Here is a 9,938-nt window from a genome sequence, read left to right as displayed (position 1 = left end):
ACCGCAGTTTGTTTTGCTAATATGACATTATAGGGCCATTGGAAAGGACGTTTCCGTAGATCTTGAGCCTTTCATGCTGCCACTCGTCGTCTGCTTGTTGATTCGCTGATGCGGGCGCCAATCTTTACCAATGAGGGCACACGTCTGCCAGCTGTGGAGCACTATACTGTTGCTAAGTTAGACGGCGACATCATCTTCGTGACAGTGGTGTATACCGGCTACGTTTTTACTTGCTTCATTGAATGAATCAGTGTGACGCTAGGTGCTGTTGACATTCTAGGCAAGCAATCAATATCGCTTAAGCAGCATCAGCTGAATCCCTCTGCACTGTGTTGGAACATTTTATGTGCATACCAAGTAGAGTGGCTTGTTTTTTCAATTCAACAGCGTCGAACCTACCATCTCCCTCCTCGGAAATTTGCAGCTCGAACACCGGCAGGCTATAGTCTCCGCGAGGGTTCTACATCCCGATGCTCTTGGTGCGGAGTCTGCTCGGTGCCTTTTTCTGTGCGATGGAGTCCAATGACCTCCTGCGCATCTCATGCACTGTCAACGTCTGCACGCTGCTCTTCTTCACTTCTAAGCGGCTGGCCGATCGTCTGCTTGTGATGTGGCGGGAAACTCTGGACGACAGGTCCGTATGGCGGTCGATAGTCGAGATTGGCGAGGATGAACCCTGGAGACTTCCTCGATTGTAAGTAGATCTTACAAGAATGCATTTTATTTTATGTGTGTGCGTGTTTATTCATCTACTTGTTTATTTTGAGTTTTATTTATGTATTTGTTAATAGATATACACTCATGCATTTCCCAGATGATTCACTTTTCTCAACTGAGTTCACGAGAACAGCATGATGTAATAGACTACATGTTTTGATGTCTATTAATCGTCCTGATGTGTTGTTTTTTTTTTTCGTCGGTTCTTTTCAGCTGGAAATGACCTAACTGCGAATATAATTTTTTTTTTATCAACAACAGGAACCCAATCGTTTTAATGATATCATTTAAACAGACCTAACAGAGAAAGCGGAGCATTATGTTAAGATAATTGCATCGGGCTCATTTGAAGCAATGATTAAGCAGATACCCGCGACGATTATTGTTGACAGGGATTAAGGTTCTTCTGAGTTATAGTCATGACAGATTATAGCATTCAAAACTTATTTAGAACACGATTAATCAACATTCAATGTAGGCCTACATACCTTTTCCATCTACCCCTGCAATCCTTAATCAGACTGCTAAATCGTGAATACTAACGGTGGTGTGGTTATTTTTATTTGTTTGGTTTGCTGGTTGGTTGGTTTGTTTGTTGTTATAATCGCATCATTACCCTCATTTTCAAGCCATGACCCCGTATGCATTTAACCAAAACCAAAGATCTGAATTTAAAATTCCTAACCTCTGATGAACGAATTGTCCAATATTCTGTAATAGTTCATAATATACAGTTTGTGCGTGGATAAATAGCACAGTCTGGTTTCTTGAAGACCTATCCAGTTTCTTAAATATCTCTGTAAAAAGGTCAATAATTTCAAGAGATGGCCTGCAATGATATTCATTCGAACAGGTTCAGATTGTAGGCCGACTGGTAACTCTAGCTTATCCATACTGATCTTTCGCAAAGGCATATCACCTGCCGTTGCTCACGGAAGCAAATCTTGTCTCGACATGATATCGCACATGGCGCTTATGTTGCGATTCGCAAAAGTAATCTGGCCGAAACAGAATTATACACCCTCAGGAGGGGATTAATCCCTACTAAACAGATTACATAAAATTGCATTTGTTGCGAAAGTGAGAGAATTTCGTCAAGCATATGGCAAGTGTTATCACACACTGTTTAAAATAATTCACTGAAGATATCTGTAGGGAAATGTTAATAAATCTAAGAAAATTGCCAATAGAATCAGAAATCGTAATGATTACATTAAAACTGTGCCTAAAGAGAAAGGGAAAAATGCGTGCGTATGATATCTCATGTCTGTAGCCAAATTAAATAAACATGATATGATACATGTAATTTTGAACAGATTTATCTGTAGACTTTGCTCCATCCAGATGTGTTTATCTACTATCGCACTTAAAACACATGCTAACATTGATAAACATTATATGGCTGTTAAACTTCCGCTCGCCGAACTGTATGTTTTAGAAATTTAAAAAAAAAAAAAACACGTCAGCCCTTGCATATCCCATTGCAAGTAAAAATATTGTGCAAAGTTAATGATCTGTATGGTAATGATTGCTGTTGAATATGATATAGTTTGATAGTTTGATGATGAATGTAACTATTTTAGCCTAGTAGAATTTTTGCCAGTGTTATGACTATTCCCTCTCGTTATTGCGCAAGTTCATAATTTCATTATGCTTCCTAGTGCATATCTTAAATTCCTGTTCCGTCTTCCTGGAAGTTGCGAATATTACGTACGTAACAAAAATATGTGTTACCACATTTTTACCGAACAATAGATACGCATAAAAAGAGGACGGGAAATTCCTTGGGATTCCCACAATGGCGTTGACTTCACGTGTGATGTCTTTCTTTATACATTATAGTTTAGGTTTGTTTGTATGTTGTTGTTTTGGGTTTTTTCGGGGGGGGGGGAGGGTGGGTGTTGAGTGAGGAAGAGTAGACACAGTCAACATCCACGTGGGAAGTTGGTTGATAAGACAAGAATGGTGCGTTTCCTTGGGGTCAGCCAAGTGTCCCATTGTCCAAGACGATAGCTTTATTCTGGTCACTTTGAATGTTTTTACAGATAAATGGAGCTATATAAATGCTGTTTCATCATCACTTGGGTCAAAGAACTAGATGTTTATCTAGTTGTGTAGTTACATGTACGCATGGAGGCGGGGGATGGGGGTAGAGTGATCAATAGCAAGATATTATCACCTGCGCTTATGTACATGTTTAGCCAACTCCACGGACTACCATTTCCAGTTTAACGCGCCGTAAATCCTTGCGTATAATATACGATATTTGTGTCAAGAACTTGATCTGTTAATAGTATAAAATTGTGTCGTTTCGTGTGACCGTGAAAAGCTTATAGATAGAATACATTTAATGAAAAGTCAACAAAATAAATGAGAAAGAGAGGAAAAAATAGAAATAAATATTAAAGACAACACACTGCATGCAGTATCTCTTTGCGATTAGCCTTGCATAACGCTACTCAGCTCAGGCACAAAAGAGGATGTGTTAATTACTCTGTCTATCCGCCTCAACTTTTTTTGCTCCCCATTTCTCAAACAGTGTCGAGTAGAGGACTTTCATGCATGGTTTTTTGTATATTTTTTAGTGTTGGTGAGCCGTGGTAGTTGATATGTTCTGCATTGTACATCGTAAACTATAGTTTAAGTATAGTATGACCAGTAAGCATAATTTCATGTGTATTTCACTTCTAAATCTGTATTATACTTAACAGTGGCGGATCCAGAGGGGGCTCACCGGGCAAGCGTCCCCTCTTTGTTATTTGTTAAAACAAAAGATTTAAAAAGAAAAATAAAGGGGGCGTGCGCCTCCTCTACGTTTGTAAAGGCGCCTCCCCTTTATGGAATTCCTGGATCCGCCACTAGTTAATGTACTCATATTTACTATAGCTTAGTATAATACAAAGTTTTGATTATGCATTAATGTTACGTTATGTGTACATGATTATTTGTTATTGCTTTCGATTGTACTGTCATACCCCGAAAGGGGTCGAAAGAGTTCATAAAATTGAATTAAAGTAAATTAAATCATGAAACATGGTGATAGTGTCCACATTTTCACAAGACGACGGCATCATACTGGTATGAGACAAAATGAAGAGCGAGACATTTTGATAACAGCTAACCATGAACTTGAAGTTGGGTGCATAATACTGTATTCAAGTTTTCGGCATGTAAACCCTTTCTGTACCTGAGATTTTCGGCAGCGTGTTAAACGCTAAAGGGTTTACTGAACAAATTGCCACACAAAGCACACACAGGGGTAATAGTGTGTAATTTGACACCATGTTATGATTGGCTTAAATGGGTTGAGAAAACGACAAAATCAGATGAATAAAAGTAGTAGCGATGCCATGAACATTGGACTCAAATGAGAAGATAATGTATTCAAATTCATGAAATTCTTTCGTCGAGATGTTTTCATTGCAACTGATTGACAAATATTGCCCGAGCTTCCGCCCGCTCGGTGGTCTAGTGGAGATGACACCTGTCCGGAGATCAGGAGGTCGTCTATAGGCTCGAATCCTGCTCGAGTGTGTACGCCCATGATTTCTTTAATCATGGCTGCTACTAAAACTCTGATCAATTCAGTGCTTATTTACGTCGATGTAGGGCAATTTGTCAATCAGTTGCAAAATAATGAAGTTGTAAAATATAGTAGTCAAATGTTTACACACATGAGTGGTATTATAGTAGTCACGTCATATTTGAATTGGCATACTTGACGATGACATTCCTTCATACTATTTTACACACACTGATCCTGGCGATTCCCCCCCCCCCCCCTCTTTTTTGCCTGAAATCAACAGGATAACATATATGATATATATATCCTTGCATTGATTTATCAGGGTCTTAATTGTAATGACGTAGAAATGACGTCTTTATCAGGAAGGTGGCTGCACTTGCTAAATTGACCAAAATGTGATTTTGATCACATTTGTGTGTGTGTGTGTGTGTGTGTGTGTGTACACGAACTAATGAGGAGAGATTAAAGTAGGTATCTCAATGGCTTAGAGACTAGTGGCGACCTGGAGGCGAGTCGAGTCTCGCTGGTTTTGGAGACGTCGCCGCGACATCTCCTGGAGACTAGCTTGGTCTCTAAGGGGAGTCGTGAAAGTCTTCAAATAAATGTGTATCGTATGTGCTTTACTGTATAGAGATTCTGTTTTACGGCCCACATGGATGTCTTTGTCACAGACAACTACTGTATGTCTTGATTATGAATTGGTACTAAAAGAAAAAAGTAACAATACTAATGATTTACCTCCTACTGAAAAAACGCCCACACTGTTTCATCCTCATTAACAACTCATATCAACGCCATGCAAAACAAAAACAAACAAACAAAAAAGTCATGCGATTATACAATAGTGATATACGTTGCATCAAGAGCAAGACTCGCTTCCATCTTGTGATTCTGAACGTCAGCATGGTCACTTGTGTTACACACACTAACATCAATGTAACTGGACCCATCATAGTAACAGTGTGTTACTTTGCATTTCTGTTTGCCCACAGCTGTCTGGACGTACTTCAGAGCGCCGTTCTCACGTCAGTTGGATTTGCGATCCTCTGCAGCGGTGACGTCATAACTTATCCGTTCACGGGGACATTCAGCAACCTGACGGGGACAGGTTTCGCGGTGGCCATCGGCTGTTACATCTACCGCATCTGTCAGGACACCCTGCTGCACAGCCACCTGAAGAACTACCGAATCGATCTCGTTCATCATCTGGTCGCCGTTGCTGTGTACTGTGTGTTTCTGGTCCTACCGGCAGAACGCCCTCTTCGGTGCCATCGGTTTAATCTGTACAGGGAGCGTACCTGGCGTCGAATTTTCCCGTCTCCTGAAGATGTTGGGTGAGACGAGCGGGAAACCCACCGCATTGATGGTTGTCTATCGCCGAAACCTCGTCGCTGGGGCCGTAATAACCGTCGTTGTCAGACTCGTTATTCCAATCATGTTCGGCAGCCTTGCGTTGGCGACTTCAACACCTCTGGTGATGGCTGTCCCCGTGGTCGCGTTCTTTCTTCGCCTCGTTAATGTTTTTCGGGTCCATCAATGTCTGGTTATTCTTCTCGTCTCTGCTAGCTATTTATCGACTGCGAAACAAATGTATCAAAGACGTCCCCGTCGGTACTCCTGATGCTGAAGATGGTAGGACTTTCACCACAAAGTCGTCGCATCATGCCACAATTCTTGCAAAGCAGAACATCGTCTCTGGGCTGAGACCGTGTGCTAACATAAATGTAGCCCCACCAAGGTCGAGCAACTGGCCCAAGATAGCAAACAACGCTGTGCTGAACAACTATGCCAAAAATGAGCGTTAACGAGGCCCTTGTGCATCCCCTGAATCAGACTCTTCAGGCCGGGCCCAGCCGACAGGAGGTGGAACATAACCAGAGCCCTGGCCCCGAGGAGCTCAGAATGTTCCACGTTGGGGACGAGGGGGGAGAATGCCAGACCCCGATCCGTAAGATTTCTCGTTCCTGTAACTAGATCTGTTCGGGACCAAGTTCGCACCAGTACCAGCAGTAGTCCTAGTAGCAGTGGATCTACATCCGTTGCGTTTGTGACCCCCGTTCAGAATCCAACGACGTCGACACGGGAAAACTCAGCGAGCGAGCCAGAACAGCAGCGGTCTACTACTTTACCTCGCTCCGCGATGGCATCATGCTCTTCCCTTTCCGCAAAGGGCGCAACAAGTCTATTGCCTGGTTGCAGTCAAAGACATTTGGACGCATCTCAAAATGCGTCACCAGTAACGGTATCAGGCAAGCGACATCCAACCCCTCATATTGACACCTTGACCAATGAAGATAATATGGCGACTTCACAAGAAAATGAGGTTCCAGCAACAAGCACACGACCAGCCGTCCCTGTAACTAGAAGGGCGGAGGCGCTACTTTCAAAGCGACCTTTTCAACATGAGCTTGACAAACCTGGCGACATCTTCCTACGCTAAACACACCGGCAAATACATCATTTGACAGCCTGCGGAGGGATTCTCCAAGACGGCCACCGAAGGCCGCAAGAACTAGGAGCCTCAGCTACCTAGATGAAATCAAACAGACACCAAAGACGGGAACAGGCTCTTTCATGGACAACAAGAGCTTATAATCCGGCTATTCTGGAACAATCGAATACAACTCTGGTCATTTTATGTTCGTATGAGTTAGTCATGAATGATTACAGATATATTTATTTATTTATCTATTTATGTTAACTCTCGGGTACGCGTGGCCAGGAATGGATGCAATACTAGTTGATATGTCGTGGTATGGACGGAGGTATCACACACTGCACATTGTAAAGCAAAATGTCGGATGCAATGTCGGGCACAGGCTGGGAACACAGCAATCAGTAGATTGGTAACATACTCTTCTGTAGGCTCAACAGGTCCTTTAAAAACTGGCTCTTACATCATCTCCCGTGAGACACATTCTATTAATGTATTCAAAAGTACATTTATACCGGCAAGACTCGTTAATACAAATGTGATTTTCATGAACTGCAATAGGGGAGCCTGGGTGAGCTTGGCAGTGTGCTTGTTTTATTGTTTATATTTTTTCATTCAGATATTTCCCATACCCGTTTTATGCAATGAATTGACTAGAATTTCGAAAGCAGGCAGACTTTACCTTTTTGACAATTTAGTTAATAATTCATAACGCCTTCAAGCTCGAAGTGTTCTTCAATTTCCATCGTCTGTTAGTGAAAATGACAGAGATCCGGTTTATTCATTTGTCAGAATTATTAATGAAGACATGCATGGCATGGCGTGTCGAAATGAAATCCTTCGTTATAGCCCTCAAGCACGTATCAAGACAAGAAGTAGGTTACCACGAATAGTTTCACGGAGCGATCACACCCTGGTCGGAACGCAATTGTAGAAGGGGAAAACCCCGTTTCAACTCACTACCCGGCCAAAGTTCGGGGAAATTGCAGATAGCGAAGAGCTTCCCTTTTTCCATGGTTCATAGAACGAGAAATATGTGTATGAATATGATGTGGAAATGCTTGTATTCACTCAGACACTTAATTAAACAGTAGTTATCGAGGAATTGAAACAGGCTCGTAGCAATAACTGCTACATAAGATGGTGACTTACTTGATGTACTCTTGTTTGTGGCATGAAGTATTCTCGGAGATGTACCGCGCAGTTGAAATTCGGCTTGATTGTGAGCACTTACATGCCATGCAAATTTAAGATCAGGTACAGTCATTATTTTACACATTTCTATTGTCAATATCGTGATAATGGTATGTATCTGTAGAGCCCAAGGAAGAACATCACAAATGACGATATCAGGAGATTACATTTATGCATTCTCTGACCGATATTTGACTGATTATATTTCATCATAATGTAATGAAGTGCACACACTTTAGAATCACAGTTTCTCACATTTATTCGCAGTTTTGTAAAAAAGAAGAAAGAAAAGAAAAAGATTATCGTTACGAATAAATGAAAACATAGTCAAGGGTAAAAAAAAAAATTCGCGTAAAGCTATGTTTGCTTTGTCTGTATTTAATGTTCAAAGATGATAATGCAACAACAACACAGTTTTTGATCTATCACAAATACGAAAGATAATAGATTGTGTGAAATATTCTAAGCAAATTGAGCTTCTGTTCCAAATTTTAAGTGTTATAACTATACAATCGTTCTATGGAGGCAACCTGTTATCACTATCTTCGAGTGTGTTGTATTCGAAACAAAATAAAATAACTTAAAATGTCTAAATGACTCAAGAAAATGAGAATCAATGATACATGCTGTAAAACATGCACTGCTGACGCACAAATATATGCCAGATGTAAGTTGTATTATGTGCCTATGATACACTGAGAAGTGGTGTTTTGAGGAAAGGTTTATACAATGAATTTTAGCAATTGTTCACCGGAGTGATTTTCAAAGCTTCTTAGCTACGTGAATTTGATTGTTCATGGGAAAAGGTAGTAGCTAACATTATGTTCTCTTTTTGCGAATCATGACGTCACATCGAATTGCGAATATCTACAATTATTCAGAATCTACTGATGTGTTTTTCCTTTTCCAAGAACTAGGTTGGTTCACAATAATTATGACTTGGCATGCTTGTACAATATGCGGATGCGGTATCAAAACTTAAATTCTGCTTTAGACGCAGTGGTATGAAGCCTATCGTCGTCAACGGAGCGAGAAAATAATATCGAAAAAAAAAACACCCCGCAATCTTACATATTTTAATGCACACCCGCAGGACAAGTATCTATAGACATAAGAGAAGAGAACAAAAACAACAACAATGTGCGCTCAATGTCATTGATGTAATGATATCATGCATTTACGTGTGAAGATTTTTTTTATTTTTTTTTTATGGCATACTTAGAAAATGAATTGTCACATTCACCCGTGCTAACTTTGTCTTTCAGTAGCTATTTCGTTGTTGGATGAGCAGTATATCATATTATATTATACTGAATTGAAAAAATGATGCGATAACGTGGGATCACGTCTGGCAGTCTTCGTGTGTGTTATGTGCTTGTATGTATTTACCATAATGTATATTATGTATATATATATATATATATATATATATATATATATATATATATATGTATATATATATATATATATATATATATATATATATATATAGTATATATATATATATATATATATATATATATATATATATATATAGCAATAATAATGTCACAACAGAGGAATGCATTAAATGCCAATCTTGATTTTAATTAAAAATCCGAATTTTCGGGGGTCCTACCCCTTCGTCAGGGATGACAGTGCGAATGATATATATATATATATATATATCATATATATATAAAATATATGTATAATATATGTATAATGATACATATATATATATATATATACATACACTTATTTAAGAGAGAGAGAAAGAGAAAGAGATGGAGAGGGAAGGAAAAAGGAGAGAGAAAACGAGAGAGAGAGATAATATGTGTATATGCCTTATACTTGATAACATATACTTTTTGGTAAATATTAGTTTGTTGGACATTGGCACATGTTATGTTCTATGCTTTTAGTCTCTCTCTCTCTCTCTCTCTCTCTCTCCCTCTCTCTCTCTCTCTCTCTGTTCAGCATTCTCCATTATTTTTCTGCAGGGTATTCAGTGAACTTTGCACAAGTACTCTTACATCTTCTCCTCCAGATACCTCTCACAATCTCTGCATGTGCTCATATGAATAT

The 9,938-nt window shown here is 39.8% G+C and overlaps 1 pseudogene; it reads left to right on the top strand.

Annotated features, from left to right (window-relative positions):
• Positions 1-235: 235 nt before the first annotated feature.
• LOC139741312 (uncharacterized) lies at positions 236-6,520 on the top strand (annotated as a pseudogene).
• Positions 6,521-9,938: the final 3,418 nt, after the last annotated feature.

The sequence above is a fragment of the Diadema antillarum genome, unplaced genomic scaffold (genome assembly GCF_040938485.1).
Source record: "Diadema antillarum isolate AM-2024a unplaced genomic scaffold, OU_Dant_1.0 seq00000919_RagTag, whole genome shotgun sequence".
In the NCBI taxonomy this organism is placed as follows: Eukaryota; Metazoa; Echinodermata; class Echinoidea; order Diadematoida; family Diadematidae; genus Diadema; species Diadema antillarum.
This window is presented reverse-complemented; position numbering and strand designations above follow the sequence as displayed.